This window comes from Rhinoderma darwinii, chromosome 13 (assembly GCF_050947455.1).
Source record: "Rhinoderma darwinii isolate aRhiDar2 chromosome 13, aRhiDar2.hap1, whole genome shotgun sequence".
In the NCBI taxonomy this organism is placed as follows: domain Eukaryota; kingdom Metazoa; phylum Chordata; class Amphibia; order Anura; family Rhinodermatidae; genus Rhinoderma; species Rhinoderma darwinii.
Window position 1 is genome coordinate 43,803,612 of NC_134699.1, and position 24,581 is coordinate 43,828,192.

Below are 24,581 nucleotides of genomic sequence, written 5' to 3' on the forward strand. Positions count from 1 at the left end.
TTTTCTTTTTCTCATCATTTCTTTAGCAACTGTTGCGTGAATCACACACAGCACATGGATGTGCGTTCGTGTGCCGTCCGTGATTTTCACGCCCCCATTGACTTCATTGACCCCACTGATGGGGACGTGCAGTCGTTCCTCCAATCAATCTTCCCCATACATTATCTTTTCGGCAGCGCGTCTCCCTCTTTACACAGGAAGATGTGCTGCCGACAACAACAATATTTCACTTTTTTTAAAACGATACTGTGATAAACCAGTCCTTGGGGGATGTAATATTCCTTATTTTCAGGTTGTGAATAAATCTCCCATGCCATCTATAAAAGGGAGAGGTGTCATGAGTTATGTTTTAAAACCCATGCATCAGGTAAATGTCCCTGACGGTGGGGGGGGGATAATCAGGATGTCCTTTTCCAGAGACATAATCAAATTAGTTTGCATGACAACACAAGGACCAACTTTGTCTCTGTGGGGCTCCCATCACACCTGGGTGCTAATCTAATCAATACTTTGGAAGCCAGACAGAGAGACTCCAGTACCCACATGTCTACAGAAATGGCTGTAGGGGACAAAAGAAATATAATCCTTCAAAGCCCCCTGTCATAATTCATATTGTATATAACCCAGCTAGGTGTATATGATCCAGGACCTCAGACGCTCCTTGGGTCTCAAGCGCAGGGATTCTCGGCCATGAGAAACCCCAGAACTGAATGTTGGTTCCAATTATTAATATTTCATAGTCATGTTTGGTATGCCAGGGTTGGTTAAAATATGCCCGGGAACTTGTCGGACATAGTATCTCGCTACGAGATTCATATAAAGAGTTATGACCGATTAGAATTGTGTCCGACAACTTTCCCTGTTTTGCATGTAATTAGCCATCCTCCTTCCACCTGACCAGGAGGAGGGGTGAAGGGTCTTGTTTGGACCCTTTATAGTGGCATACCAAGAAATACACAGTGTCAGACCACAGGAGATGCGACCACATTGCAGTTCTGTCCACATTCAAGCTGTTCTCCTCAGCGGGATCTCTAACCTATCCAATACGTAAGAGGTCTGTTATTCTTTGCTTTATTCCCTTTTATTTTGTAACTGTTTTGCTTATATGTATGTCATTTTATTTACATCATTTTTGTAACCTTTGAAAGCACTGTACTTTCGTATATTAAACCTTAAAATTAATAAGTTTGTTCCTTGCTGCTCTAAACCTACCCACAACCTCGAAGAGGAAAAGCATAATCTGTTGAATGCTATTTAGATTCAGTGTGTGCCTGGGTGAACGTGTGCGTTACCAGGAGGAGGCTCTTGTCGGCCTAATACGGCAAGTGGTGGCAGCGTTTTGTGTGGATGTGTGAACTGGTTTTGGGGTGCGCTTTAACTCGTTATCAGCCTGTTGCGATAGGTGTGTGTACTAGTGAGAGTGGACAAGCGTAGTTCCCCTTTACAGTAGCATCCAAGTCACGTGTGCCGGGAGTGGTGTTCGTGACAGAGTGGTGGCAGCGGTGGGATAATTTTATTTTTTTATTAGAGCATTAAGTGCCTGGATTAAGTAATTAACCCTTGCACTTAAGGACTGGCAGAATCCTTGCGAGGAGCTCACCGGTCTATAAGGACAAACTCAGTGCTTATTTTTTTTTATTAATTAAGACATACTTGCATACAGTTCCCCTCCCTTCTTGTTTTTCTTTTCTATTTTTATTTGGCAAGTAACTGCTAAGATGGCAGCTACTTACAAGAAGCAAGACAAAGCCGTTTTGATCAGCCTTTGTGAGCAGAGAGGTCTGGATGGGACTGACAAAACAAAAGAAATGCTGATCCGGGCGTTGGTAGAGGATGATGCCAAGCACCAACGCCATGTGGTACCTGAGCCAGGGACCTATACAGCACATGGGGATCAAGCAATGGATATGGCTCCGGAACTGGCAGACCCAGAGGGTGCCAGCAGCAGCAGTTCTCGGAGTGGAGTGGACTCTTGTTTGCCCCTAATTCTTCAACAGATGAGTGAATGTGACCCCCAAATGCGTATGCAGCTTATTTTACAAGAACGCCAAGCAGAGCGAGAGTTTGCGGAGCGCCAGGCAGAGCGAGAGGCGGCAGAGCGCCAGGCAGAGCGCCAGGCGGAGCGAGAGTACCAGCTGGAGTTAGCACGACTCCAATTGCACACTTCTACACCACAGAACAGAGAGTCCAGGGATACAATAACCACCTTTAAACCCCGTCTGGAGCACTTTCCTGTTATGGAAAAGGATGGGGACCTGGACACTTTCCTAAGAGGATTTGAAAAGGCTTGCAGACAGTACCAGTTACCCAGTGAGCAATGGGCCAGGTACCTAACCCCAGGGTTAAAAGGCAAAGCCTTGGAAGTGTTTGCAGCTCTTCCCCTAGACCAGGATGGGGATTATGATGCCATCAAACAAGCTTTGATCCGGAAATATAACCTCACCCCAGAGGTGTACCGCAAAAGATTCCGGACTTTACAACGTGGACCTAATGACAGCTACTCGGATGTGGTAGATGGCCTGAGAATCAACCTCCAGCAGTGGATCCGAGGGTTTTCCATCACTACCTTTGAGGGCCTGGAGGATCTGATTATTAAAGATCAATTGCTGCACATTTGCCCTGTGGAAGTGCGACAGTTTGTATTGGACCGAGAGCCCAAGGATGCGGCCCAGGCAGCACACATTGCGGATGCCTATCTTGCCAACCGGGAACCAGCAGTGCGGAAACCTTCTATTGCCAACTGGAAAGGGGGTAAGCCAACTACAAACACATTTTCTTTTGCCAACCGACCCTCAGGGGGTCCTGGCCCTGTTCCCCCCACCAGGCCTGCATTTGATTCCCGCAGGTGTTTTGTGTGTAACAAATTGGGCCACCTCAGCACTACCTGCCCTGAGAAAAAGAAGAATGCCCCCCTGCCCAAGCCACCTGGGTCCTCTCCAGCTGTTTTGTGTGTGGGTGGGATTCAGGGGAAACCCAGTGACAAACTACAGTCGGTTACTGTGGGCAATACCGTCACTGTGGGGCTGAGAGACACCGGCGCTGAGATGACTCTGGTCCGTCCCGAACTTGTGTCTATGGAGGACATTATTCCTGGAAAAACCCTGACTGTCACAGGGATTGGGGGAGTCCACCCCGCTTTGCCCATGGCACGGGTGTACCTTGATTGGGGTACAGGGAGGGGGTTAAAAGAAGTGGGGGTGTCTGAAAATATTCCCACGAATGTCTTATTAGGTACTGACCTGGGACGGTTAGTATCTCAGTATGTTGCATCAGATGTTGCTGATGACCCCGCAAGCTCTGTTGAAATGTGTGATGTTGATGATAAGGTAATATGTTCCCCTCTTGATCTTTCTGAACCCTGCCATGTAGAACTGTCTAATGATGTTAATGTGCTATGTGACCATGTGGAACCATGTAATGCCATACTATTGGGGGATGCTACTAAGGTAATCGGTAATAGTCATATAACCAGTGATGCTCTAGAGATATGTCCTGATAACGGTAATATGGTATATACTCAGATTGACCCCCAGACCCTAGTTAGCCAGAAGCGGACTTACATATCAGCCGTGACCCGCAGTCAAAATAGCCATAACTTAGATATCTGCCTGCCAGCTAACAGCCCAGAAAGTGCCACAGAGGAGCCCAGCGAGGCTGTCGCTTTTACTTCCCTCCTAGCCACCCAGAGCCAAGAGTTCCAGGCCGCTTTACATGATGATGCCAGCTTAGACAAGCTAAGGGACCTTGCTGGAAAAACACCTGACGAATCTGACAAGGAGAGGATCTTCTGGGATCAAGGCAGGCTGTATAGGGAGACTATTCCCTGTGATCACCAACAGGCATGGTTAACAGAGCAACAGCTCATAGTACCCCACCAGTTTCGTGAACAATTAATGAGGGTTGCCCATGAGATCCCCTTAGCTGGACATTTAGGGGTACAGAAGACAAAAGCCGGGCTTGCTCATAACTTTTATTGGCCTAAAATGGGAACTGACATAGCAAACTACTGCCGTTCTTGTGTGACATGCCAAAGGGTGGGGAAGTCGGGACATATCCCGAAAGCCCCATTAGCCCCTTTGCCAATCATTGATGAGCCCTTCCAGAGAATCGCTGTGGATATCATTGGGCCTCTGGCCATACCCAGCAGTTCTGGGAAACGCTTCATCTTAACGGTGGTAGATTATGCTACTCGGTACCCAGAAGCCATAGCATTATCCTCCATTCGGGCCGACAAGGTGGCTGATGCCCTGATAAGTGTATTTGCTCGAGTAGGATTTCCCAGGGAGATGCTTACTGATCAGGGGACCCAGTTTATGTCCAACCTGATGCAGTGCCTCTGTAAGAAAATGCAGGTGCAACACCTTGTAGCCAGTCCCTATCACCCACAGACTAATGGTCTGTGTGAACGATTTAACGGGACCCTCAAACAAATGCTCAAGATGTTGGTCGAGTCCCAGGGGCGCGACTGGGAGCGGTATCTCCCCCACCTGTTGTTTGCTTACCGAGAGGTACCGCAGGCCTCAACGGGATTCTCCCCCTTTGAGCTGCTGTATGGAAGACGAGTACGGGGCCCCCTAGATCTGATAAGAGAATCCTGGGAAGGAGAATTGGTTACTCCAGAGGTATCAGTCACAGAGTATGTCATGAGGTTCCGGGATAAGATGCAAACCCTGACCGGGTTGGTAAGGGAGAACATGGTGCAGGCCCAAGCCAGCCAAAAGCAATGGTATGACCGCAATGCGAGAGAAAGAATTTATGAAGTGGGCCAGAAAGTATGGGTGTTAGTCCCCATGACTCAAAATAAATTACAAGCCGCTTGGGAAGGCCCCTACACCATTCACCAACGCCTAAATAATGTAAATTATGTGGTGACCATAGATCATGCGAGGAAAAACGCACCTGCCACTTTCCAGCGCTTGGTGAATCAGCTGCTTGAGGGACTTGAAGGGTTTGCAGTAGCTTACCTGGATGACATTGCCGTGTTCAGCTCCACATGGGAAGAACACCTGTCGCACCTGTCGCAGGTGCTCAGGCGGGTCCAAACCGCAGGCCTGACTATCAAGCCCGGAAAGTGTCAGATAGGCATGACGGAGGTGCAATACCTAGGACACAGAGTGGGTGGGGGGACTCTGAAACCAGAGCCCGGGAAGGTAGATGCAATCACAGCCTGGCCCACCCCAACAACGAAAAAACATGTGGTGTCCTTTTTGGGTACCGCTGGGTACTACCGCAAATTTGTACCTAACTATAGTGCCCTAGCGAGGCCCCTGACTGAACTAACCAAGAAGAAGCTGCCTCAGATAGTGAATTGGACAGCCACCTGTGAGAACTCTCTTGCCACACTGAAAGCTGCCCTTGCCAGTTCTCCAGTGTTGCAAGCCCCAGATTTCACCCGAAGGTTCGTGGTCCAGACTGATGCCAGTGCCTATGGCCTGGGTGCGGTTCTCAGCCAGATAAATTCAAGGGGAGAAGAACATCCAGTTATGTATTTAAGCAGGAAGCTTCTGCCCAGGGAGGTGGCATACGCCACCGTAGAGAAAGAGTGCTTAGCCATAGTGTGGGCCCTGCAGAAGTTGCAACCCTACCTTTATGGGCGTAATTTCACGGTAGTGACCGATCACAACCCTCTTAGCTGGTTACACAGGGTAGCGGGTGATAATGGCAAATTACTGCAGTGGAGCCTAGCTCTACAGCAGTATGACTTTACGATCCAGCATAAGAAGGGAAGTGAACATGGGAACGCAGATGGGTTATCCCGCCAAGGGGATGTGCTTGGGAAATGACCTGTAAGTCAATTTCCCAGGGCACATCATAAAGGGGGAGGTGTGATAAACCAGTCCTTGGGGGATGTAATATTCCTTATTTTCAGGTTGTGAATAAATCTCCCATGCCATCTATAAAAGGGAGAGGTGTCATGAGTTATGTTTTAAAACCCATGCATCAGGTAAATGTCCCTGACGGTGGGGGGGATAATCAGGATGTCCTTTTCCAGAGACATAATCAAATTAGTTTGCATGACAACACAAGGACCAACTTTGTCTCTGTGGGGCTCCCATCACACCTGGGTGCTAATCTAATCAATACTTTGGAAGCCAGACAGAGAGACTCCAGTACCCACATGTCTACAGAAATGGCTGTAGGGGACAAAAGAAATATAATCCTTCAAAGCCCCCCCTGTCATAATTCATATTGTATATAACCCAGCTAGGTGTATATGATCCAGGACCTCAGACGCTCCTTGGGTCTCAAGCGCAGGGATTCTCGGCCATGAGAAACCCCAGAACTGAATGTTGGTTCCAATTATTAATATTTCATAGTCATGTTTGGTATGCCAGGGTTGGTTAAAATATGCCCGGGAACTTGTCGGACATGGTATCTCGCTACGAGATTCATATAAAGAGTTATGACCGATTAGAATTGTGTCCGACAACTTTCCCTGTTTTGCATGTAATTAGCCATCCTCCTTCCACCTGACCAGGAGGAGGGGTGAAGGGTCTTGTTTGGACCCTTTATAGTGGCATACCAAGAAATACACAGTGTCAGACCACAGGAGATGCGACCACATTGCAGTTCTGTCCACATTCAAGCTGTTCTCCTCAGCGGGATCTCTAACCTATCCAATACGTAAGAGGTCTGTTATTCTTTGCTTTATTCCCTTTTATTTTGTAACTGTTTTGCTTATATGTATGTCATTTTATTTACATCATTTTTGTAACCTTTGAAAGCACTGTACTTTCGTATATTAAACCTTAAAATTAATAAGTTTGTTCCTTGCTGCTCTAAACCTACCCACAACCTCGAAGAGGAAAAGCATAATCTGTTGAATGCTATTTAGATTCAGTGTGTGCCTGGGTGAACGTGTGCGTTACCAGGAGGAGGCTCTTGTCGGCCTAATACGGCAAGTGGTGGCAGCGTTTTGTGTGGATGTGTGAACTGGTTTTGGGGTGCGCTTTAACTCGTTATCAGCCTGTTGCGATAGGTGTGTGTACTAGTGAGAGTGGACAAGCGTAGTTCCCCTTTACAGTAGCATCCAAGTCACGTGTGCCGGGAGTGGTGTTCGTGACAGATACGATCAGCAGATAATCGTCCTGTGTAAAACCCCCTTACCACACAGTCTGATTGAAATGTCAAATCCCTTCTGGCAGCTCTGAGACCCTTCCCCTCCCAACCCAGTTCCACCCTCCTTGCCCCGGTCTGGTTCTGAAGTCCAAGGTGACCAGCTGAAATCGCAGAGGAAGCCGCTGCCACCCAGATATGTTACATGGCTGTCCAGAGATGTTCTCTGTAAGTGAATCTCCACTCTTACTCAGAGTGGGGGATCTAGGGCTGTGCGATTAATTGAATTCATTCGCCCTTGAGGCCTCTGACGATTCTGTTTTTTGCTAGAATCGTTAAAATCGATTCCCTAATGGGGCCATCGTTTCGAGCGACAGGAGGAAGCTCCGCCCCACGGAGTGGCAGTTGGTGGAAGTAAGCGATATATGATATATGTGATGGATGGACCATACCGGCTATCATGGAGGATGTGAACTCCAACATGAACGTGGACCTGGAGACCAAGAGACAGACATTTGATTCCCCGGGATGGCAGCCGCAAGAGCCACTCTCTGCTCTGAGTAACAGCTCTATCGACCAATCAGGAGACTGCTAGAGCCGCTACTCAGAGCAGAAGATCGGGGCTTACAGCATGCAGAGCAGAAGCACTTGCACATCAAGTCCTGCCTCATGCAACTTTTAAGTTTAAAATGCCCTTCCTCTTCCCTATGTCACCCTGTCAGCAGTTTTTAGACCTCAAAACTGCTGACAAATTTCCTATAAAGATCTTGATGAATTTAAAATTCCCAATGCAAAATATCTGTAGTATTTTGGACTTTTTTGTGAAATGTAAATAGCTTACTGATACACATGTACTTCATATAGATGCCAACAACACCGTAAATACTAATAAATTTTAGATAGAGAGGGGGGGGGATAGAGAGAGGGGGGAGATAGAGAGAGGGGACACAAAGAGAGAGAGAGAACACAAAGAGAGAGAGAGAGAGGGGACACAGAGAGAGAGAGAGAGAGAGAGAGAGGACACAAAGAGAGAGAGAGAGAGAGAGAGAGAGAGAAGGGACACAAAGAGAGAGAGAGAGAGAGAGAGAGAGAGAGAGAGAGAAGGGACACAAAGAGAGAGAGAGAGAGAGAGAGAGAGAGAGAGAGAGAGGGGACACAAAGAGAGAGAGAGGGGACACAAAGAGAGAGAGAGAGAGAGAGAGAGAGAGAGAGAGAGAGAGAGAGAGAGAGGGGGGACACAAAGAGAGAGAGAGGGGGGGGACACAGAGAGAGGGGGGGGACACAGAGAGAGGGGGGGGACACAGAGAGAGGGGGGGGACACAGAGAGAGGGGGGGACACAGAGAGAGGGGGGGACACAGAGAGAGGGGGGGACACAGAGAGAGGGGGGGACACAGAGAGAGGGGGGGACACAGAGAGTGGGGGGGACACAGAGAGTGGGGGGGACACAGAGAGAGGGGGGGACACAGAGAGAGGGGGGGGACACAGAGAGAGGGGGGGGACACACAGAGAGTGGGGGACCGAGAGAGAGGGGGGACAGAGAGAAGGAGAAAAAGGGGGTGGACCGAGAGAGAGAGAAAAAGAGTGGGGGACCGAGAGAGAATTCTTAAGACACCATTTACCAAATGTCAAGCATGCAGCTTCTACAACAGTCTTGCATATCAATGCCCTTTTTAGATGACTATTTGCGAACCAAATAAAAAAGTATGGTGGGAACAGGCTCTCTATTGTGTACTGTGGGGGATTAATCCTTAAAAGAACACCTAAGTAGGCAATGCTAACCCTTTTATTTCAAGTTATGCTAAAATTCGCACTTCCTCTTAAAAGAGAACACAGACTTAACCCATCAATGGCTGCGGATTGTTTTCTTCTTCTTGAGGCTCAGAGGATGCAGAACCTGTCCTAGGCCAGTCAGAATCTCTGGCATCTGTTTAGGACATGCATTCATTTTATGGGAGGGATTCAAAACGCCTTTTTTTTTTAGCTTCCTGTGATCCCATCTGCTTAGAGACCTGACCTATTGATAAAGAAGCCATCAATGTATCCTCCTTTATTTATAGAAAAACTTTTAGGATAAGTGTATTGTTTTACGTCATTTATAAAAACAGGCTTCATGTAAATTTAAAGAGACATTCACTTCAAAAAGGTAATCTGGAAATTGTACTAAAACAGATCGAAACGAGTAATCCCTGAGCTCAGAATCAGACCCTTTGGCACATGCCTCCTGCCTAATGTCAGTCCAATCATATCTTTACACTGTTGATATGGACTCATTTACAGCCATATTTGAGGTCCCGTTGCCTTCTGTATATTACTCTGGCATAAATGGGAACAGATACTAAAAAGATGAAGAATTAAAATCCTTTAGGAATGATTTTCTTTATACCCTTGGCTAGGAGCCAATACCATCAATTGTCAAAAAAAAAAAAAAAAAAAAAAAAGAGAAGGAAGTGCAGACCTCATTTATTAAACCATGAGTAATTGAAGGAAGCTTCTAAGTATGGCGTAATGTAGTTCAGCAAAAAAAAATTGTAGAACAGAACACGAAGCTCACTTTACCCACTGCTTAGATAGAATGACTGAAACCCTCAGACACTCTCTCATCCATTTACATTCTTTAGGCTGTACCATCTGAAGGAAACACTCCTGTTCCATTGACCGGCAGGGCAGGGTGGTTAGATCTACCGTGAACACTCACTGAGGCTCAGGGCAGAAGATGTTGGGAGAGTACTGTAGCCAGTAGCCCATTTCACGGGAGCGGCAAGCAAATTTTGACAGTACAGGATGTCAAATCTAATCTACCATCACCCCACGCACAGGAAAAGGGTGTGTAACCAGTAGGTTCAACCCTTTATTGTACAAGAGAAGGACTCTACAGTAATGAATGGGTTACAGTCTCCTTGAACAAGCAATACATACAATCTAAGGCTACATTCACACGAGCGTATCAGATTCCCGCACGTGAATCTGGTCCGTTATGTATCAGTGCGCTTTGGGAGGGGCATGCGTTATTCACGCACTCGCAAAGCACATCTTTTTTTTATTATTACTATTTTCAATTGAATTGAAGCGTAAATCACGCGCAGTACACGGATGTGCATCCGTGTGCTGTGCGGGATTTTCACGCACCCATTGACTTCAATGGGCGATAGGTGCGTGAAAAATCGCACCAATATAAGACACGCAGTAAGTTTTACGCAACGGACTCACACAGCGTGAAAACTCCTGCATGTGTGAACGGCTCCATTGAAATCAGAGGGTCCGTGTGCTGCACGTGATTTCCCTGCGCAGCACGCGGACGTTATTCACATTCGTCTGAATGAGCTAAAATTCTCAGCTACATTCCTAAGATTTTGTTAAACAAGATTTGTTCTAAAATTAAATAATTCTCTCAACATATTTCTGCTTCGGGAAGAACTGGTAAACCAAGCTTTCTTCCCTAACCCTTTCATGACGATAATCTGTAGATTCACGTCCTAGCTGCATATGCCTTGTGCAGCCAGGGTGTGAATCTACAGACCGCTGCTTCAGCCGGCATAGCGCTGAGAAAAGCGATCGGACTCCGGCTGTATCAGTGTCCCCAATCAGTGAACAACCTGCTCACTGACAGCCGAACCGATTGGTTCAGCTGGTGAGCATGTGATCACCATGATTAACCTCTAACGGACAGAGCCTGTTTTGGCCTTAAGGACACAGCCAATTTTTTCAAATCGGACATGTGTCACTTTATGTGGTAATAAGCGATTCGGAGATTGTTTTCTCGTGACACAATGTACTTTATGTTAGTGGTAAAACTTGGTCGATATATTCAGCGTTTATTTGTGAAAAAAAACAAAATTCAGAGAAAATTTGTAAATATTAGCATTTTTTCGAAATGTAAATGTATTTGCTTGTAAGACAGAAAGTAATACCACACAAAATAGTTACTAGTTAACATTTCCCGTATGACTACTTTACGTTTGCATCGTTTCTTAAAAGTCCTTTTATTTTTCTCGGATGTTACAAGGGTTACAACATTAGCAGCAATTTCTCACATTTTCAAGAAAATTTCAAAAGGCTATTATTTCAGAGACCAGTAGAGTTCTGAAGTGGCTTTGATGGCCTTATATATTAGAAATTCCCCACAAATCACCCCATTTTAAAAACTGCACCCCTCAAAGGATTCAAAACAGCATTCGGAAAGTTTCTTAACCCTTTAGGCGTTTCACAGGAATTAAAGCAAAGTAGAGGGGAAATTTACAATTTTCATTTTTTTCCCCAAAATTCATTGGTAATACATTTTTACCAGAGAAATGCTACTCAATATTTATTGCCCAGATTGTGCAGTTTTTAGAAATACCCCACATGTGGCCGTAGTGTGCTTATGGACTGAAGCACCGGCCTCAGAAGCAAAGGAGCACGTAGTGGATTTTGGGGACGCCTTTTTTTAGAATATATTTTAGGCACCTTGTCAGGTTTGAGGTGGTCTTGTGGTGCCAAAATAGTGGAAACCCCCCAAAAGTGACCCCATTTTGTAAACTACACCCCTCAAGAAATTTATATAGGGGTATAGTTAGCATTTTGACCTCACAGTTTCTTTTCTAAACTTATTGGAATTAGTCTGTAAAAATAAAAATCTACTTGTTTATGAAACAACTTAGAAATGTTTCATTTTTAAAAGGAATAAATGAGAAAGAGCACCCCAACATTTGTAAAGCATCTTCTCCCGATTACGGAAATGCCCCATATGTGGTAATAAACGGCTGTTTGGACCCACAGCAGGGCTCATAAGAGAAGGAGCACTATTTCGATTTTGGAGAGCAGATTTTGCTGGAATAGTTTTCAGTGCCATGTCATGTTTGCAACGCCCTGGAGGGACCAAAACCGCCGAAACCCCCAAAAGTGACCCATTTTGCAAACTTCACCCCTCAAGGAATATTTCTAGGGGTATAGTTAGCATCTTGACCACACATGTTTTTTGCAGAATTTATGGGAATTATGCGTGAAATTGAAAATCTAAATTTCTTCTAATAAAATGAAGTTTTAGCTCATATTTTTTCATTTTTACAATGGATAAAGGATAAAAAGCACCCCAACATTTGTAATACAAACTCTTCTAAGCACAGCAATATCCCACATGTGGTAATAAACTGCTGTTTGGACACACGGCAGGGCTTAGAAAGGACGGAGCGCCATTTGACTTTTGGAGCTCAAGTTTTGCTGGAATGGTTTGCGGCGCCATGTCACATCTGCAAAGCCACGGAGGTGCCAAAATAGTGCAAACCCCGCAAAAGTGACCCCATTTGGAAACTACACCCCCATGGAATTTATCTAGCGGTATAGTGAGCGTTTTGACCCAACTGTTTTTTTTGCAGAATTTATTGGAATTAGGTAGTGAAAACGTTGCATTTTTTCTCATTTTCACAAGGAATAAAGGAGAAAAAGCGCACCAACAATTGTAAAGCAATTTCTCCCGAGTACGGCAATACCCCATATGTGGTCATAAACTGCTGTTTGGACACACGGCAGGGCTTAGAATGGCAGGAGTACTACTTGGCATGTAGATTTGGTTGATTGTTGATTGTTTTTTGGGCGCCATGTCGCATTTCCAGAGCCCCTGAGGTACCAGCATAGTAGAAACCCCTGAGAAGTGACCCCTCCTTACCCCAATTCCTCCCCCCTTCCCTTCCCTACCTCCTCTATATCTACCTACTCCCCTACAACTTCCTTTATGTTATAACTTTATAGAACTATTGGCTGATGTAATTGAATGTGTAATTATATTCTGTTCATCTATCGTATGCTGTGCTGTTATGTAAAAAGGAAACCTGAGTAATGCAATTTGTTGAGAATTTGGTTTTCAATTCTTATACTCAATAAAAATAGCTTGAAAACAAAGTGGCGCAGTTTGAAAACGGATTGTTAATGGCCATGAAATTTGGAGGTAAACAGGTTAATGCAAAACAGTGCTGCCATTCATTTTATAACCGCATGTCGGCGCATTTTTCGGGCACTACGTGTAAACTTGTCGTCTTCACAGATTTCTTCAGATAGATTACCCTGGGGCTCTATCTAAATATCTGGGTGACTCGGCGTAAGTACCAACTATGGCGGTAAATAAACATGAAGGAAAACATATTAGACCAGATTACAAGAACATGACTGGTTGTCACTTGTGCGGTGAACTTTGTCATTTCCTGATTACAACAGATAATTGTCCTCTAAAATGAAGATCAAAGTTTCTCTGTAAAGATCTCACTTCCTTGTAGAGCGTATGAGAACCGCGTCTTCCTCTGCTGCCTGACAGCTACGTGGTATGGTGGAATCAGGAGAGCTGTCAGGAGCGTCAAGCAAATCTCCTTCTTTATCTTTACACGAGAGTGATCGCCATAATGTTTAACCAGAGCTTACACATGAATGATGAATATTTTCGGCTCTGTTCACAGTAGAGACATGACAAGTATGCCAGATATATGTGTTAGAACGGATACTGGCAAATCCTGGTGGACTTCACCGACTTTAATGGGGTCTACCTGGGTTCCAATATTGTTGATGACAAGAACAGCGCTGCAGACTGCGCAATTCCTTACGCCAAAAAATACTAGTAAATCCAGAGTTTTTGTAGGACTTGGACATTGATGACCTATCCTTAGGATAGGTTCTAAATATCAGATTGATGGGGGTCATGGCGCTCCAGTGAGTTCTGCGGCCTCTTTTTTTCTTACCAGGCACAGCTCCGCACATTCGGTAGTGGCTGTGTCTGGTACTGCAACTAATTTGAATGGAACTGGGCTGCAAAGAGCTGCCGCACCAGGCAGAGTCACTACCGAATGTATGGAGCTGCGCCTGTTAAGCAATGAAGAGGTTTCAGCACTCAGATAGGTCATCAATATCAAAGTCCCGTAAAACCCCTTTAATCCCTTAACAATGACCGACTGATATATCCGTCACGAGGATCTCGTGGGTACTCCCAATGTACCCGCAAGATCACCGTTATACACAGCCATTGTACTGCAGAAACGAGATGGGAGACAACTCCGATCCCAGCAGTTTAACCCTGTAGGTGCCATGGGAAACAGCGACCACAGCGTCTAAGGTGTTTGTCAGAGGTAGGGGGCTCCTTCTATCAGCTCATCGGCGCCGTGCGACACAATCGATGGGTTACCATGGCAGCCAGGGGGCCTAGCAAAGGCCCCATGGTCTGCCATCAGTAACTGCCTATTAGGCCATGCCAGTCAAAAAATCACTGCTTCAAAACCCCTTGTGGCACAAAAAAAAAGTAAATTGTAGTTTAAAAAACAAAAACCCAAAAAAAAGTAAAAACAGCCCCCCCAAGAAAAAAAAAGAAAAAATATGACATTAACATTTTTGTTGAAAAATGGATCACTGTAAAAACAAACCCTACAGATTAGGTACCGCCGAATTGTAACAACCCGTAGAACAAACTTAACTTATTAATTAGTTACACTGCAAAGAACATGGCATAAAAGAAACACCCGCAAAAACATTGGCAGTATTGCTGTTTTTTTGCATTCCCCCTCAAAAAAACATAATACAAAATAAATCGATAAATGATATGTACGCCAAAATGTTACCAATTAAAACAACTCCTCCCGCAAAAAAACAAGCTTTTACGAAATACAGCTTTTTGACAGAACAACAAACGTTATGGCTTTTGGAATGTGGATAAAAAAAAAAAATGAAATAAAAAGTTTGGTCATTGAGGCCCAAAGAGACTTGGTCATTAAAGGTTTTTTTTGTTTAATAAAGATATTGTTATGTCCGTGGCTGCGGGCTGTCAGCTCCAGCCTGCCGCTGACAGCCGAAGCCACCAGTCGGCAAGCGCTGGCCCCAGCCTCCTCCTCAGGAGACGCCAGCGCTTGCATCCACTCACCTTCGCCGGAACCCGCAGGGTGCGCGCGCACGCTCGTCCCCGCTCTTAAAGGGGCAGCGCGCGCACTGGACATCTTTAACGACCTTTGACCCTTGAGTACCCTGGGCTATAAGAGGGGTCCAGACCCCTAGTTCGATGCCTGAGCGTTGTTAGTTTTCCCAGTCTGTCTTGCAAATGGTCCCTTAGTGTTGCCCGTTCCTGTTGTTACCCGTACCTTGTTCCCGTTCCTGTTTCCCGTGCTTTGCCCTAGTATCAAGTCGTGCCACGTCCTGTGTCTTCTGCCACGTCCTGTGTCATCCGCCACGTCCTGTGTCATCCGCCACGTCCTGTGTCATCCGCCACGTCCTGTGTCATCCGCCACGTCCTGTGTCATCCGCCACGTCCTGTGTCATCCGCCACGTCCAGAGGAATCCGCCACGTCCAGAGGAATCCGCCACGTCCAGAGGAATCCGCCACGTCCAGAGGAATCCGCCACGTCCAGAGGAATCCGCCACGTCCAGAGGAATCCGCCACGTCCAGAGGAATCCGCCACGTCCAGAGGAATCCGCCACGTCTGGCGCAACTTGCGGCTCCTGTGTCATCCGCCACGTTTGACGCCATCTGCTGCACCCATCTCATCTGTGCCAGAGATGCGGCCACCATCTGGACTATTCAGGTACCCTTGTGCGGGACATTGTATTTCTGGGGTGTCCTGTTGTTTGGCCAGCTGCCTCCCCGCTGCGGCGGTACGGCCTAGTGGGTCCACTAACCCGCTCCGTGACAGATATACTGTATTTCCCCTTTAAGGACCCACACGAACGTAGTTTTCAGCCGTAATTTTTAAACGTCTGACGTTTGTGGATGAGACTTGTAAAATCTCGTTTACTTGCCTTGTACTGTAATCTGCTGCAGACTTTAAGGCTGGGGCTACATGGTGAATTTGGCAACGACACAGGTCGCACAGCCAAAGATCGCTACCGTATGTTTCATTGTCTACACGTAATGAAAGTCAACGTGGTCACATTTTTTTTGGGCTACGGTCATGTCGCATCAACTTGCATGTTGCAACAACCACATTGTGTTGCGACACAACCAAATTGACTTATTACTCGCAATGTAGGCTACGGGACATAGCGATCTTTGGCCAAGCAGCCTGCCAGAGAGGGAGAAGATACAACTGGTGAACGCTGTGACAGCGATCACCTGACCAGAGACAACATTGAGCGGTCTCTAGATGAAGCTCCATGATACAGCTGATCGTGTGAAAACCTGTCACCGCGATCACATGACCGGAGATCACGCTGTCTCCAGACCGCTGTATCACAGAGCTCCTCACAGCCGGCACGTAAGCAACGCTGTTAGGAGCAATGTGATCGTTGTGACATGTTGTCACAACGATCACGACAGGAGACCACGCTGAGTGGTCTCTGGTTGAAGTTCCATGATATCAGCCGTACCACAGAACTAAATGCCGCCGGGAAGCGACAAACCTGCTAACTCTACAGGACGTTCTGGAACGTCCTTGCAGAGTTAAATTGCGGACCTGCCGGACGTTTATAGTCTATGGGCGGTCCGCAACCGGTTTTAAAGTCCATGTACACCTTCGAAAGTCTTTTTTTGTTTTTTTTAAAGAAATGTCAGCGTGTTTGGTGCAACTTTCTATTTAATCTTTATTAAAATTATTTTTACTTTTTGAGATACAGCTGCTCTGTATCCTGTATACAGAGCAGCTGTATCATTCGCAAAGACATGAATCCGTCAGGTCCGCAGGTCAATCGCAGTCGCGTGAATCTGGCCACAATGTCACTTATTGAAAACAACATCGTGGGGCCGCTGCTGCACAGGGTCCTGCTCAGACTTCAGATACTATCATGTGATCTCTCCCCAAAGTGGCTGCGTGGCGCTATCTGCCTGACCCTGCAGCATTTTACGCTGCTCTCGCCTGCAATGTCGGAGACCGGCTGAGGTGGTGACGGGCAGAGAGGGGATGTTCGTGCACACAGTGAATATTTGATTATAGATTCTGTTAACCTGTTCACTGCCGGGGAACAGGTTAACAGAAGTTATAATTAATTACATATAAATTTTTCCAAACGTATCTGATAAAATAGTATTTGCAGAGGTTAGAAGTTGTGAAGTTACGTACAATTATTATTGTTATATATGTTAACCCCTTCCCACTCTGACGTACTATTAGGTCATGGTAACTGTAACGTTCACGCTCCATGACCTAGTAGTACGTCACGTACAGCAGTTGCCGTAGCTCCTTCAACGCGGATCGATCATGGTCTCCCCGCTGATTAACCCCTTAGAAGCCGCGTTCTATAGCGATCACAGTTTCTTAGGGGTTAAACCACCATTGACGTCCCGCTACATGATAGTGGGCGGCGATGATTGCTATGGCAACCGGTGGCCTAACAATGGCCTCTGGCTATGCCACCTACGGAAGTCGAGTGAGTCCTGACTTCGTCAGGACCCACTATGCTTGCTGTCAGCGAGTAGCTGACAGCTCTAATACACTGCACATGCGTTTACAAGTTGTGTAAAAATAAAAAAATAAGTTTTACAGTAACAAAAGTAAAAGTCCCCCTTTTTCCTTTATCAGTCCTTTATTATGAAATAAACTATACATAATTGGTATCGCCGCGTCCGTAGCGGCCTGAACTACAATAGTATTTAATTATTTAGCCCACACGGCGAACGCCATAAAAGAAAATAATAATAATGAACCACACCAGAATCACAATTTTTTGGTCACTTCACCTCCCAAAAAATGGAATAAAAAGTAAACAAAAAGTTGCATGTACCCTAGAAATTGTACTGATGGAAACTACAGTTCATTACACAAAAAGTCCTCACACGGCTTTCTTGATGGAAAAATAAAAAAGTAATGGCTCTTAGAATAAGGTAATTTTTTATAAAAAGTATTTTATTGTGAAAACGCCATAAGACATAAAAAAAAGCTATAAACATCTGGTATCGCCGTAATCGTATCGCCCCGCAGAATAAAGTGAATATGTCATTTATAGCGCACGGTAGACAGTAAAAAAACAAAACAATAGAATTGCTGTTTTTTTAGTCATCACGCCTCTGAAAAAATAGAATAAACACTCATCAAAAAGCCGCATGCACCCCATAAATACTACAATGAATTCCTCAAGGGGTGTAGTTTCCAAAATGGGGGTCACTTGTAAGGGGTTTCCCCTGTACCGGAACCTCAGAAGCTCTGCAAATGCGACATGGCGCCCAGAAACCAATCCAGCAAAATCTACATGCCAAATAGCACTCCTGCATTTCTGAGCCCTGCCTTTTGTCCAACCAGCAGTTTATGACCACATATGGGGTATTGCCGTAATCGGGAGAAATTGCTTTACAAATTGTTGGGGTGCTTTTTCTCCTTTATTCCTTGTCAAAAATAAAAATGTGTACCTATCATTGGAAAAATGTGATTTTCAATTGCACAGCCTAATTCCACAAAATGCAGTAAAAAACCTGTGGGGTCTAAATGCCCACTATACCCCTCAATAAGTTCCTTGAGGGGTGTAGTTTGCCAAATGGGGTCACTTTTGGGGGTTTCCACTGTTTTGGCACCACAAGACCTCTTCAAACCGGTCATGGTGCCTAATAGAAAGGACTAATTCCAATAAGTTTAGTAAAGAAACTGTGGGTTCAAAATGCTAACTATACCCCTAGATAAATTTCTTGAGGGGTGTAGCTTACAAAATGGGGTCACTTTTGGGGGGTTTCCACTACTTTGGCACCACAAGACCTCCTCAAACCTGACTTGGTGCCTAAAATATATTCTAAAAAAAAAAGGAAGCCTCAAAATCCACTAGGTGCTCCTTTGCTTCTGAGGCCGGTGTTTCAGACCATTACCGCACTAGGGCCACATGTGAGATATTTCTAAAAACTGCAGAATCTGGGCAATAAATATTGAGCTACGTTTCTCTGGCAAAACCTTCTGTTTTACTGGGAAAAAAATTAATAAAAAGGGTTTTCTGACAAAAAATTTCACCTCTACTTTCCTTTATATTCCTTTGAAACGCCTAAAGGGTTAAGAAATGTTCTAAATGCTGTTTTCAATACTTTGAGGGGTCTAATTTTTAAAATGGGGTGTTTTATGGGGGTTTCTAATATAGAAGGTTCGCAAAGCCACTTTAGAACTGAACTGGTCACCGGAAAAAAAGAGGCTATTGTAATTTTCTTTAAGATCTGAGAAATTGCTGCTTATGATCTAAGCCTTGTAACATCCTAGAAAAATAAAAGAATGTTTAAAAAATTATGCCAACCTATAGTAGACATAGGGGAAATGTGAACTAGTAACTATTTTGTGTGGTGTTACGATCTGTCTTACAAGCAGATACATTAAAATTCAGAAAAATTTAAATTTTTTTCAAATTTTCACAAACAAACACTGAATATATCGACCAAATTTTACCACTAACAAAGCCCAATGTGACACGAGAAATCAATCTCAGAACGGCTTGTATAGGTTTAAGCATTCCAGAGTTATTACCACATAAAGTAAAATGTCAGATTTGAAAAATGGCTGCGTCCTTAAGGGGTTAAAGAGTTATTTCTATAAATATTTTTTTTATTCAATTATCTCTTGGTATTTTTTTCAGTGTATTTAATGGTAATAAGAAAATAGAGATTAAAATAGAAAAATGAGCCATAGGGTTAAAAAAAAAAAAATAATCTTTTTTTTATTTTTTAAATCGCCCAGCCCTAGTTCAGCGGGTCTTTCGTGTCTGACACGACAGTTCCACCTGTGATCTATCACATCTAAGTTATGGTTTATTGGTTTTCCAGCCCAAAAAAATTGATGGCCTATCCTCAGGTTAGGCCATCAATCGCTGATGGGTCGGGTTTGACTCCCTTGACCCAATCAGCTGTTTTGAATTGGCCGCAGCTCTCATATGAGCGCTGCTTCCCCTTCATTTCTTCTTACCCATTGTGATTTCTTGACACGAATTTAGTGGCGATCCACAGGTATTGCAGCCTATTTTCCCATTCACTTCAATAGGAGAAAAGGCTGCAATACCTGTGAATCGCCACTAAATCCGTGTCGACGACTCAAAGAGCAAGAAGAAACTAAGGGGAATCAGCGCTGGTACAAGCGTGCGGGCCCTTCAAAACAGCTTATCTGCGGGGATCACGGGAGTCGGACCCCGACCCATCAGCTATTGATGGCCTAACCGGAGGATAGGCCATTCATTTTTACTGACTGGAAAACCTCTTTAAGTATAACTTGTAATTGATTGATCTAAACCCTGCTCTTTCTATGCTTAGGAGTCCAATAGGTGGTCGCACTCAATGAATTCTGGTCTTTTCTGTAGGAGTGTGCCTAGCTGCATCATACAGAGTGATCGCTGATTAGAACCACCCACTGGACTCCTGATCTCACGATAAGCAGATGCTTAAAATTAATAAACTATAAGTTATACCTAATCTTTTCCATCAAAACTAGATATCACTCTACTCCGCTCCACCTGCTATATAATATGACGCCCGCAGGTAGGACCGCATTTTCAATATGACAGGTTCCCTTTTACACAGGCCAATGATCAGGTGACCAAGCATTCGTGCCAACTCTAAGGGCAGATACACACGAACGTTGCGTTTTTGCGTGCGCAAACAACGCTGCGTTTTGCGCGCGCAAAAGCCATTTGACAGCTGCGTGTCATCCGTGTCTGATGCGCGGCTGCGTGATTTTCGCGCAGCCGCCATCATAGAGATGAGGCTAGTCGACGCCCGTCACTGTCCAAGGTGCTGAAAGAGCTAACTGTTTCAGCACCCTCGACAGTGAATGCCGAACACAATATCGAAAAACCTGTTGAAAAAAAAGAAAAAGTTCGTACTTACCGAGAACTTCCCGGCCGTTGCCTTGGTGACGCGTCCTTGGTGACGCGCCTCTCGACATCGGGCCCCACCTCCCTGGATGACGCGCCAGTCCATGTGACTGCTGCAGCTTGTGCTTGGCCTTGGAATGGCTGGAGCTGTCACTTGGACTGAATTGTCATCCCGGGAGGTCAGATTGGAGGAAGACGCCGGGAGTTATCGGTAAGTCAGAACTTCGTTTTTTTTCCTACAGGTTCGTGTATATTGGGATCGGAAGTCACTGTCCATGGTGCTGAAACAGTTTAACTCTGTCAGCACCATGGACAGTGACTGTCTCCTGACGTCGCGTACCGATAATTTTTTTGCCGGGTTCGGCCAAAACGAGTTCGGCCGAACCCGGTGAAGTTCGGTTCGCTTGTCCGGCTTCGCTCATCGCAAAGACACTCCGTTTGGATGTTCGGAAACAGAAAAGCACGTGGTGCTTTTCTGTTTACATTGATCCTTTTGACAGCTGGTGCGCTGTTTCAGTCGGTTCGCACGGAAGTGCTTCCGTGCAACCTGCGTGGTTTTCACGCACCCATTGACTTCAATGGGTGCGTGATGCGCGAAATACGCAGAGTTATTGAACCTGTTGCGCTTTTTGCGCAGCAGACAAACGCTGCGCAAAAAGCACGGACTGTCTGTACTGCCCCATAGACTTGTATTGGTCCATGCGTGCCGCGTGAAAACCACGCGGCCCGCACGGACCGAATACACGCTCGTGTGAATCCCTCTTTATTCCCAAAGATTGCCCTGTGTCATCAGAAAAGCGATCAACAAATGAGCGCGCAAAAGCTTGTTAGTCAGCGGTTTGCATCTTTTATGCGGCTGGAAAAACGGCCGCTTGTCGGCAACAAATCTTAAACACGGAATGTGCTGCTGACTAGATGAAAAATGTATAGGAACAAACGATGGTATTAAGAGCTCCCAGAACCAAAGCTTGTAAGGCAATAAAGGCGCATGCTCAGATGCGGCGGCAATTTTGCAACGCAAAAAATCCACGACGTATAGGGCATGCTGAGGACGCGTCACGTGTAAAACCTCATTGGCTAGCATTGTATTATACTTTAGCGCATGGTATTTAGCGGAGGACAGTTATGAATACGATTGTGGGAGTTCTATGGGTGAGGATATACATAGCCACGCCCGCCTGCAGCCATAAACCACGCCCGATGTTAATGGTCACGCGGTTTTGCAGGCAATCGTGTGGCCATTGGCTATCAACATCGGTATGTATTAGGTATTCCAAGGCTTAAATGCCATTAAGCCAGCAATTCCAGGACAAGACAGATGCTGAATTAGCAGATATTTCAGATAATCGAGCCGGGGATACAGTTTGCGCAGCTCTTGCCTCAATACAATATGGGGACTACAGGGATTGTCCTGTTGTCAAAGCTGACCAATAAAAGGTGTAGGGGAAAACGCAACAAAGGCACACCCAAATACATAATTAATACATACAAGATTATTCTGCACACAAGCATCTTACGCCATTTGGGTGGGTCCTTGACTTTGGACTGACCCTGGTGGCCACAGATATCCATGTGCATGTTTTTTCAATGGGGAGAGTAAGCTGCTGCCAGTCCCATCTCCCCCCCCCCCCCCTAGATCAGCTGTTGGGGGAAGAGTCGGGGGTAATGTATATGGCTAGTCTAGGCTGGGTTTATAGCCACAAATTTCTGACCAATCAAACAGATATTGAAATTGGTTGGTCAGACCTACTGACAAGCTCACGTGTACGGTGGCCTCCCGACTCATCTGATGGTGGCAGCAGAATCGGGCATTTCAGATTTTTAACATGACCGAACCTTTGCTCCTGCGGGAGATTTGGGAGAAATAGACGTGAACGAACAATCATTTCATGTGTATGGTCACCTGTAAGATAGAGCCAATTCTCGTCTTCATCAACTTTTATAATCTTACGAACGTGCTTTTGCGGCCACAATTCCTTCGAAAATCCACAGGAGATTTGCGGCCCATTCATTCCTATGGGCCCTGCACACGACCGTGGTTTCCACAGTCCGTGCATGGCCCAGGAGCCCGGACCGCAGAAAGAACGGGCAAAGCCGTGTTCTGCGCTCCAGGCTCATAGAAATATAATGCATTCGGCCATATGCACGGACCATGATTCGCAGGCGGCTCCCGGGCCGACCCGAAAATCACAGCCATGCACATGGCTACGGTCGTGTGCGCGAGGTCTTAGCATAACTGCGTCATTCATTTCCAAGGGGAATTCCTCATCACTTCTGACACACAAAAAGAGGGACGATGACATCAGAGGGGGGTCTGTCAACATTTCCAAAAAAGAAAAGCACTCTACATATGACTTGTGCATCAATACTGCCCCGGTATTTCGGTCTCTGGGGAGGCGGCATTGAAATCAATGGCACTTTGGCAGAGGGCTTCAGCATTTGAGACACAGCTCCTTTGTTGATGGTCGGAGTCTGATCTTAGGGACCATCAACATGTTTCTACGATAAGTCAAATGATACATTTGGGTTGAGCTCCCCTTTAACAACAGTTGAAAACCAAATCTCAGCATGACACTCCGTAAATCCAGCCATAACAATGGTCTTCCCATGGATAACTCCAGCATCTGCGGTGAAACGACCGAAACCCTCAAACCGATCAGACAGGTTTGAAACATTGTTATTGATCTCGATTGGCAATTACTAATAATTCCATGTATACGGGTGGGTGTTCAGCACAATTGGAACAGTTTTAATTGATGGCCTTGGTTATTTTTGTCATCTGTATTGATCAGAATATTTTAGATTAGAATTGTTTCCAGGCCAGCTGCAGACATCACCCCCTCCTCACCTCTGCCCACACCTCTCCTCACCTCTGCCCACACCTCTCCTCACCCATGCTCCAGTGCTGTCCTGAACCTTTTCTTCTGCTTTATTTCCGTGCTGTGGCGTCATGCACTGTCAGCATCTGTAACTTCCATTTACTGTCATCTCCCAGTGAAGCCTTCAGATAGAGCTGCCACACAGCCCTCCCCATGTTACTCCACCCAGCAGATGTTCCCAGAACCAAGATGACTCCCCGTTATGAGCGCACACTTCCTTCTGCCCCGCTGCCGGTTATCAGTCATTCCAATCTATATCCTCTTGTCACTTCGTATATCATAACCCCCAACCCCTAAAAAATTGCCGTTGACCGGTCTCACCGTTCTCTGCGGAGCCGCCTCTCTCCACTCTCTTTCTGGCCGCTTCCGCTCCGCCCCGGGGCAGATCCTCCCGCGAGACTTCCGGGACAGCGTCAGATCCCACGGGCTTAGAGCGCACTGCGTCACCACGACACCAGGAAAGAAGTCTGTCGTGTGACGTCAGGGCGAATGAACCGCCATCTTGGTTGAGGGCAGTTACAGGGCTATCAGATTCTAGGCTTGGCTCAGGCTCACGTCACTTTGCTCTGTTCGTAGTGTATTCTGTTAAATATTTAATAGTGTTTCTGATGACAGATTCTTGGGATTAAATTGATACTTTATAGGCTAATATTCGATCCGCTGACGGAAACATTAAAGGGGTTCTCTTACTAAGAACATTTGTAACCGATCATAGGTTATAAATGTCTGATCAGTGGGGGTCCGACCACTGGGACCCCCACCAATCACGAGAACGAGTGTCTCTTAGTTCTCTATGTGAATGGAGCAGTACTGTGCATTCTCGGCCGCCGCTCTATTCACTTCTAGTAGGGCTGGGCAATTAATAGGAAAAAAAACAAAACCGAAATTCAGCGCAGATAGCTGAGGTCATCTTGCGCATTTTTTTTTACACAGTTTCAACTGTA

General features: G+C 45.7%; 1 protein-coding gene across 2 annotated transcripts in view; it reads right to left on the minus strand.

Annotated features, from left to right (window-relative positions):
* Positions 1-24,044, minus strand: part of GRB2 (growth factor receptor bound protein 2) — a 59,719-nt gene extending 35,675 nt beyond the window's left edge. For both annotated transcript variants that reach the window (XM_075846486.1, XM_075846485.1), the window contains exon 1: positions 23,959-24,044. The gene's annotated coding sequence lies outside the window, so the exon portion shown is untranslated. The remainder of the gene's footprint in view (positions 1-23,958) is intronic.
* Between the last annotated feature and the right edge of the window lie 537 nt (positions 24,045-24,581).